Source organism: Jaculus jaculus, chromosome 19, assembly GCF_020740685.1.
Source record: "Jaculus jaculus isolate mJacJac1 chromosome 19, mJacJac1.mat.Y.cur, whole genome shotgun sequence".
NCBI lineage: Eukaryota > Metazoa > Chordata > Mammalia > Rodentia > Dipodidae > Jaculus > Jaculus jaculus.
In genome coordinates, this window is record NC_059120.1 from 24813171 (window position 1) to 24823007 (window position 9837).

The following is a 9837-nucleotide window of genomic DNA, read 5'->3' on the forward strand; positions in this document are numbered from 1 at the left end:
TCACTCCAACAAGAAAGGAGATTGTTTCCAGGGTGGCTAATCAGCAGCAGGTTATGAATGGGACAGTCATTCAAAGCCACCTAAATTCAACCTTGTGGATTAGGTTATAGTTACAATTTGTTGTACACAATTTTTCAATAAAAGGGGAAGAATTGATTTTTTTCTCTACACATAAACACTGTAGCTTAGGAAAATTCAGTCACAAAGAATAATACAATGTTGGGGGGACCTGACTGAGTAACAAACTAGCCATCATACTTGATTGCTTAGGTGAGGTGAGCACTCTTAAAACTTATAAGAAACACAGGTTTTGAAACTCCACCTTCTTTATGTTTCGTATTTTGTTAATGTTTTCCTTTTCATGCTGGTGGTCACTGTGTTATCTACAGACATGCTGACTGGGAAGCTGAGATGCTAATACAAAGGTGTGTATCCAGGTCATCTTGAAAAGGCTGAAACAGAAAATGCCCCAGACAGTTCCTTGAGCTTCAAAGTACTGATCCCAGGGCTTGTATTTCCATATGAAAAAACCAGCAGAGTTGTTTGTGGGGCTTTTTATTTTCTAGATGATTTTCTTTTTACTTATATGGCATTGTAAAAGGTGAGATCTGAATTTCAGTTTATTGAAGATTCCTTCCTTCCTTCCTTCCCTTTTTTTTTCTTTCTTTCTTTGTTTCTTTCTTTCTTTTGGTTTTTCAAGGTAGGGTCGCACTCCAGCTCAGGCTGACCTAGAATCTCAGGGTGGCCTCGAACTCACAGTGATCCTCCTACCTCTGCTTCCTAAGAGCTGGGATTAAAGGCGTGTACCACCACACTTGGCTTGAAGGTACTATTATTAATAATTTTATTAAAAAGCCACAAAGTAAGGTTTTAATGGTTGTTTTACTCCTATACTTTTTATTTTGTCAGTATGGATTTATTAAGCATTGTTTTGTTCTACGCACAGTGGTAGGCAAAAGGCTTGAAAATATAATTAATATAGAAACATGTTTCTTTTTTCCTGACAAAGCAGTCCATAGTCTAGTATATAATGAACCAAAGCTATATTTGTTATTTGTTGGATGAATAACTGGGCAGGAACTGTGTTAGACACAGGTAAACACAGCAAATTATGTGAGATATAGTTGCTGTTTCAAAGTTACTTTTAGTTAGCCAAAGATGCACAAACATATATCTTAATCATAATATAAGGTTGGACACGCACTGACCTACCCACCAACAAACAAGGGCAATGACTCCAGATCAGAGGAGTTGATCTTGAGATGAGGATTGTTAGATTTGAGGGTGTGCAACACAGTGTCAAGATGTACTGTTTCCTGGATCAAAGACTTTATTGTAACAGAGGGGTGGGAGAAGGGAGAATAAAACAGAGAGATAGAGGAGAAAGAGAAATGGTGTGTGGGTGTGTGTGTGTGTGTGTGTGTGTGTGTGTGTGTGTGACAGAGAGAGAGAGAGAGAGAGAGAGGGAGAAGAGCTTTCACACAGCCAGGATACAGGAGAGCTGAAAAAGGAGTACAGTGCAAGCCAGCATGTGGGTTTTATGGGGAGTGGAGAGGCAGACAGGCTGCTTTGTGAGGGAGAGGCTTGGGGTGGTTTTAGAAGTGTGGGTCAGGGGAAAGTGACCTTTCTGCCTCTCAGCCCAGAGGCATACTCAGGTATCACACCAGGAGGCATTCCCAGAACCCTAGGGTTAGCATGGCTAAGTTGCTAGAGTACAGTTGAGAGATAGATGGCGGGGAGCTATGAGAGTTTTAGGAGGATAACTTGAGGAACTTGTAACAAAGAAATGTTCATGGAATAATCAACATCATAAGGATCTTCAGAATTTAAACCAATCATAAAACTCATGGGAAAGTGCAAGAGGGTCTAAATGAAAGTAACACAAACCCAAACTGGAAATTCATGTTCTAGGAATTGGCCTAAGTGGTTAAGGAAGGAGGAGGTAGTGAGGGATAGGGCTGATTCAGGGCGGTAGGACACTAAGGAGCTGGCCTATTTCCAGTCAGTAATGGGGAGGTCACTGAAGGAGTTTGTCCACTGGGGTGTGGCTGGCAGATGACTCATTCAGCAGAGCTTCACAGCTTGCAGAAAATAAAGGAGAGACCTGAGGTGGAATAACCAATCCGGAAGTCTTCAAACCAAAACAACACACTCACCCCACCCCCTCACATACAGTGATAAAAACTCACACAGGTAAGGTGTGTGAAAAGCTAAAATGTGGTAATTGAGTGTTGGAAAAATTCATACAAAGATGCCAACATAGAGCAACACAAAGAGACACGTCCATGTTTTATAAGGAAGAAAAAGAACAAAAATGGTCAGCCAACATGTTAGGAAAATGATATTAACAGAAATAAGTCTGTGATGGTAACATGTTCTCAGGAAAATGGGTGGAACTGGAGATTATCATGTAAACTAGATAAGGCAGAGGTAAAAATATACATATCACATGGTGTGTCTTATAGGAGTAGTCTAGATATAAAAGCATAAAAGTTGGAAAACTAGAGGGAGACTTTGGGGAGTGGATGGGAGCCGGTGAGGGGAGAAGGAGAGGGATAAGTGAGGTCACTTGGGAGTGGATAAGTATAATCCAAGTATTCTACATATATCCATAAAAATGTCATAATGAAACCCATTAATCTGTACAATTAATATATACTAACAAAAGACTCATAAAAACAGTTCTGGGATTTTTGTGCGAGTAGTTCTTACATAAGTATGAAAGTCAACAACAGGATATAGGAGGTCAGGTGCCCTCAGAGAGAAGGCTGGCATATTTTCTCATCAGTAAGTTGAGAAGCTCTTGACAAAGGGGAGAGCCCTTTCCTGTTTTTAGCCCAGGAGTGTGCTGGTACTTAGACAAGTTGTGTCTCAGTTCAGTTTACAGGGCTTCATCAGAACGTGGTTTGGAAGCCATGAAAAGGACCTTATCTCTAGAGATTTGACCAGAGTTAATATGGAATTCTTAGTTCTGTGTCGAAAGCTAGCACCTCTGTTAACCTATTGCATAGCTCTCTGACTGTTGTAACTCCATGTAAAATAATATGATGATCACTGTTTAGTAAGCTTAGGAGGATGAAAGGTTAATAATGAATTTGATTTTTTTAAAATCAGTCATTGGGAAGAAAAATGATTTAACATGCAACTTCATGGAACTGAACTCTTGAAACCTGAGGTCATCGTTTTAAAAGCCATTAGGGACAACATTATTGCATTTTCTTGATATGTTTCCCTTGGCAAGTCTTGCCTTATGACCTAGACGGAGAGCATTTGTAATGTGAGTGGTAATGGAACTATAAATACTTAAGACGATGTATGGCATTTTCAACCTGGCTTAATGGTAAAATGGCTCCTTTTCAATGCTGAATGCTTTCATTTTTACTTAACTTTTCTCTCCTACTTCTCCAATTTTATAGTAATAAGGAATGGCTCCTCCTTTTTGAGATGAAAGGTCTCTCAATTCATTTCCCTTTGATTTTTCTCTCTCCCACCTGAGCCTGGAGAAGTAAGGCTTGGCCCGTTTCTGCTCCCTATGGGAAGAGTTCTGTTGCATTTCTCTTCCTCACTTCGTTTTAGAGTCACTTTCTCTAGAGTCTCTTGAGCATAGGAAATGTACACTGTTTGCTGTTCATGTGTCAATCAACTCATAAGTATCCTATAATGCCATGAGATGCTGATATCATGATGGCTGTTTTGAAACAGAGGTAAGTAAAGATATATAAATTATCAAATGTTATATAACAGAAGTGAATGAATTTGTGTCATCAAATAGCCATGACAAGAAGCTGACCCTCAAAATCAACCAATTTATTTCTTGTTTCCTTCTGATGTCACAGTTTATAAGTTAAAAAATAGTGAAGTTGAATACATGCAGGGAAAGATGACAGAGGTACCCAATTAGTTCATTTGGATTCACATCATTTAGCAAATGACTAATAAAACTCACAGAACTTACTTGGGAGTGATCTGTACCTTTTTCAGATATATGAAGGGTTTTGTGTGTGTGGTTATGGGTGTGGGTGTGTATTGAGAAATGTCTCATCTAGGTTTTTGTAATAGAATAGAATAGAATAGAGTAGAATGGAATGGAATGGAATGGAATGGAATGGAATGGAATGGAATGGAATGGAATGGAATGGAATGGAATGGAATGGAATGGAATGGAATGGAATGGAATGGAATGGAATAGAATAGAATGGAATGTAGGGCCAATTAATTTGTATGATAAGGCTATATTAACACCAGAATAAGGAATTTTCTGGACATTGAACCTGTCTCAAATGGGTTTTCTCATGAAGTACAAACAATAATTTCATTCAAACAGTAATTATTAAGCACCAAACCATATGTAGGGAGCTTTTACAGGATACATAGGTCATGAGCGTACACTACAGGACATCCTATGTCCTCATGGAGTTTATTTGAAACAAACATAGTTGTGTCTGCATAATGTAATGTATACATGAATATATAAATACTATGTCTTCCTGTGATAAATGATATCAAGTAAGGAAACTGGTGAGAATAATTCAGGTAGTGAGCTTATTTTGGGCAGGTTTAATAAAAATGTATTGAGAGAGTGTTACTTTTTCTGAATCTGTCAGAAAGTGAGGGAGAGTGTCCTATATTAGGACTGTGGAGGAAAAAAAAAATCAGGCTAAGAATAGAACCAAAGCCTTAAGGTATATATACTTTACAAATGTGAGGAGCAGCAAGTGGCCAGTGGCTGGACTGGAGTAATCAAGAGGGAAATTGGTAGAAGGTGAGGTTGGAAAGAATGAAGGCAGTACATGGATGTGGAAGATTGTAGAATAAGTAAGGGCTAAGTCCCCTGATGAAACAAGCATGACTTTGAGTAGTAAATAACTTAATTTAACTTACCTTTTCAAAGAATTATTCTGTTCAATGTAGAGAAATTGTAAAAGCAAACAATTTGGGCATTATTATAGCACCAGAAGTGTCCAACTAGCCTTGGATCATCAATTATTTACTATGTGATCAAAGACATTCACTGTGGCATAGCTTGTAAATTATACTACAGCTCTTCTGAAGTTTCTTCTGACTTTCAGATTTGTGATCCTATTTCCTTTTATACTTCAAAATCCTTCCCAGAGCTAAAAGGATCATGTGCAAAATTTCTATTGATGTTAGAAAAGCAAATATAGCCCTAATGACAGATGACAGAAGAAATTCTCTTAAAGATAAGTTTTATACTGTAATCCAATGTACAAAATATATGAAATGGTTGTTTACTAGTAGTTAATTAAAAACTAGCCAATTCTATGGGAGTATTGACTCCATCATTTTAGTCACTGTAACTCATTGGTCTTTACTAACCATTTAATTAGAGACTTAAAAAAAAAAAACAAAACAACAGATTAAATTCTTTTGAGACACTTATTTTTAAGTGCATCATCTTATCTTTTTCACGAACTTCTTAGATATAATACATAAACAAATGTATACTTGTAGAAATCAATGTATATAAACTATGGCACACTAGAAATTACAAATGTGTAAAATCATACGTTTTCATGTTTCCTTAATCTTCAGAGAAATTATAAATGGAATAAAGCAGTTAATAGTAGTTCTATTTTTAAAAGAGGTTTTGTAAATTTCACATTTAATTAATTTTTATGTTTCTTATTATGTCCTTGTGTCATGGATGTGAGTTTGCTATGACCAGGGGCCATATGTAGACATTTCTTGTTTCTTGATTACTGCTACCACATTTGTTACCATGTGGCTTCCTGTCTGAGATTCCTAGGAATCAGCAGTAAATACATAAGAAAGAACGAACAAAAGCTCTCTTTTTTGTTGTTGTTGTTTTGTTTTTTTCAAGATAGAGTTTCACTGTAGCCCAGGCTGACCTGAAATTCACTCTGTATTCTCAGGGTGGCTTCAAACTGACAGCAATTCACCTACTTGTGCCTCTAGAAGCTTTTATACCCAAGAAAGGGCAGGTTGGTTAGCATATACAGGTACCTCCCAGGCCAATAACTTAGAGTAAAGAAAGGTTGATCACTTATCTTAATAGCTATATAGGTTTAGTAAAAGCCAAAGTTATATTCAATAATTCATTTATTGCTTTTCTATATACAATGGTACATAAAACACAACAGGAGTGACAATTTCTTCCTACAATATGTGCGTACAAGCTAGGGAACCTAAATTTGGAAATACAGAAGATGTGAATGCAACCTCAGTAGAGTGGAGGAGGAAAAAGACAGATTAGACATGAGTTATTCAAAGATTGATAACTCATTCAAAGTCTGTCTATGGGAAAAAATATCTAAGTAGAATTTGGAGTTTGTGGAGGCTTTCTTAAGACTGGAACTGTCTGTTCATTTCAAAAGCAGAAGGTACAAAATAAATAGTAGTTATTAGAGTAAAAGATGGATATAGAAGCCAATGAATTCCAAAACCGTAAAATATTTGGATATGGGTGTCACAGAAAAAAAAAAGCAAAAGATTGTCATCTGAGAAGAGAAAGAAAATGACAAGACAAAGCAATCATCTATCTTAGTGGCCCAGCTGAAAATTGTCTCCTGCCCCTAAGAACACTTAATGTGAACTCAGGATCTCAAAATATATGAAAATACTCATAATGTGTATTCTTTTATGACTAAGAACTTTCTGATTTGATGATAAAATAATCCTACTCACAACCCTATTTCTTATTTGTGTAATATTTAATATTCATTGCCACCTTGACTGGATTAGGAACACCTGGGAAATATACCTGTGGAGATGTCTATGAGGAAATTTTCAGAGTGTAATTGAGGGTGTTAGACACACTCTGAATGTGGTAGAATCCTCCTACAGGCCTGGGTCCTGGGTGCACAAACAAAGAAAGTGCGTGCAGCACCAGCATTCATCTCCCTCTGCTTCCTGACTGTGGATGTCATGAAAATCTTACCTCATGTCCCCACAGCCATGACTGTAGTCTCGAACTGAGATGGAGCAAACTCTATCTTCCTTAAACAGCTTTTATCAGTTTTTTGTTTGTTTCAACAACAAAAAAGTGACTAATAAAGTATATATCAAATAAATTATGTGGATATGCTGCTTTACTGCTAGGTATACTTTATTATAGTTTTAAAGTTATTTTACTTATTTATTTATTTGAGAAAGAGAGAGAGAGAGAGATGCAGGTAGAGAAAGAGAGAGAGAGAGAGAATGGGCAAACCAGGGCCTTTAACCACTGCAAATGAACTTCAGACACCCGCACCACCTTGAACATCTGGCTTCAATGGGTCTTGGGGAATCAATCCTGGGTCCTCTTAGGCTTCTCAGGCAAGCGCCTTGCCAGCTAAGACATCTTTGTAGCCCTGTTATGACTATTTTTTAAGAAAAGAGGCATAACCTTATTTAAAAATAAATGCAACATCTAGATAGCTTCAGGATAGCCAAGAAAGATTTGGGTGAGACAATGGGAATAAGAGGGGGAAAAATGATTGGATAAAATTGTTTCTTCTCACTAACATCTTCCTATCCTAAATTTTTTATTCCTTAATGAAGCACAGAGTTTTTGTTGCATTCACATAAATATTTAAATATACCAGATGTCTTTGACAACCCTGCAAAAGTTCTAATGCTTTCAATATAGTTTGCATTTATCGTTAACTTCAACACTTGCAGTTCACTGATATGATACCTACCTGACATCTCTAGCATCTAGATCCCAAAAGAAGTACCTTAAACCATGCAGGAAATGGTATCCTTTCAAAAGAAGCACCTTAAACCATGCAGGAAATGGTATCCTTTCAAAAGAAGCACCTTAGACCATGTAGGAAATGTTATCCTTTCAAAAGGTCAAAGGACAAAGCTAATTGTTGAATATGTTTTTTTTTTTTTTAACTAATGTACACATAATATTCCTGGAATCAGCAGTAAGATATGACATTAGATATATGCCAGCTAAATTTTAGGAGCATGGGTTTGAAAGTTCCCCAACTTTCTTATATTGTCTTAAAATGTCTTTCTGCTACTTCTGCAGGTAGGCCACACATTAACTCATTTCACTTTCAGATGCTTAAAAATGATGCAGGAACAAATTCTCTAAGGCATAGATAATGTAACAGAACAATGGGGAGATCGTGTATTTTGAACTGATACTGAAAAGTCTTTCTTTCCAAGCAAGCACCTCAACTATCATATTTCACACTGCTGAGAGAAGGCAATTCTAGATGAGAGAATATTCTAGTAAGTGAAGAAGGCTTTTCTTGGCCTCCATTATTTTTCTAGTGAATGCTGAGTCCATTAAGAAGGGTTTTTAAAATATCTAGTTTATCACCCAACCCTGTGCTACATAATGGGAAATATATCTGGGGCACTTAAAATCCAGCTAAGAAGGCTACTGAATCATTCAAAAATGGTATATAAGCAAATCCTTGGTGAACATCACAAAAGTCATGGATTTTTCAAGTACTTGTAGTTAATGCTTCAGACTAGAAGTGGTATTTTATTCACAAGTACTTTCCAAGTTTCCATGACTACACAACTCAAATTGTTGACAATTAAAGCATTTTTATATATGCTCTGCTCATGATTTATAGCCTAATGCATTCGTAGGGCATTTTTTTTTGTACCTGAATAGATAAAAACATAATTAAAACAATACTAGTTCTGCTGTTTTAAAGTGTTTTTACTTATCATCTTAAAAACTTATGTTTTTACTTGTGTTTCTATTTATCTTAACTTTTGGAAAAATAAACTGTCATACCTGTTATCTATGTACATAGGTACTAAGGAAATTTGTTTCCCTTTAGTTTATCTTTCTTACCTCTATGTGGCATATTCAACTTCTGAGCAATCAGTTCTCTAATGATATTTTGATATCTGGAGCTTGACTTTAAATTTTCAAATGGATGTACAATCCTAGAATTATTATAATGCAAAATGTACTCAATAGTTTAAACAACTACCTAATTAATGATTTTGATGTGGTTTTAGCACCCTGTTACATGCTTAATTTAACAATTGCACTTAAATGCAAAATACAGTCTCAAAGCAAAACAAGGGATGGAGGAGATAGCTCAGGGTTAAAGGTGCTTGCTTGCAAAGCCCAATAACTGTGATTCAATTCCCCAGCCACCCAAGTTAAGCCAGATAGGCATTCATTTGCAGAGGCAATAGAGACCCTGGCGTGTCCATACATATGCATATACTCAGACTTGCACTATGTGCAAATAAGCAAATAAGCTGGAATTAATTTAATGTTAATGCACACATTTTTAAATTTATTATTGTCCATTTTGTCAAAATATGTTTTAAGATGTGTTTATAAAGTTGTTCATGTCTGGTGTGGTGCCATGTTCTGAATAATACCTAAATTATAAACTTCAATATATATTCATAAACAGCATTTGCTTAAGTTTACTGTTCATGAGAATTTTCCATGATAATTTTTTCATATAATATTTTAGACTTGTGACTTCATTTAAATGGAACCAGAAATTTTTCTTCATGAATTAGCTCATATGCTGTTAAACATTTGATTTAATTATTTCAGCTATTCCTCAGATATTATGCATACATGCAGTTTTAAAATCTTTGGCAGTAATTTGAAAGTGCAGTTGTTGAATTACTTTTGGGAGGTGTCTAATCTGTCATGTGATGCTAAGACTTTACTCTTGCTATCACCCATACAACCCCAGTGAGTCTTTATTAACATATGGCCCTTCTCCTTAGGCCTGACCAAGTTTTAAGAAACTATTATGGGACATCACTATTACTTCAGCTTTTAAACCTGAGATGAGATTTCATCTAAAGACACTGTTTAGTTTCTTTAAACTTTTGCTTTCCCCCATGATGTCTTATGTACTTTAAATTCCT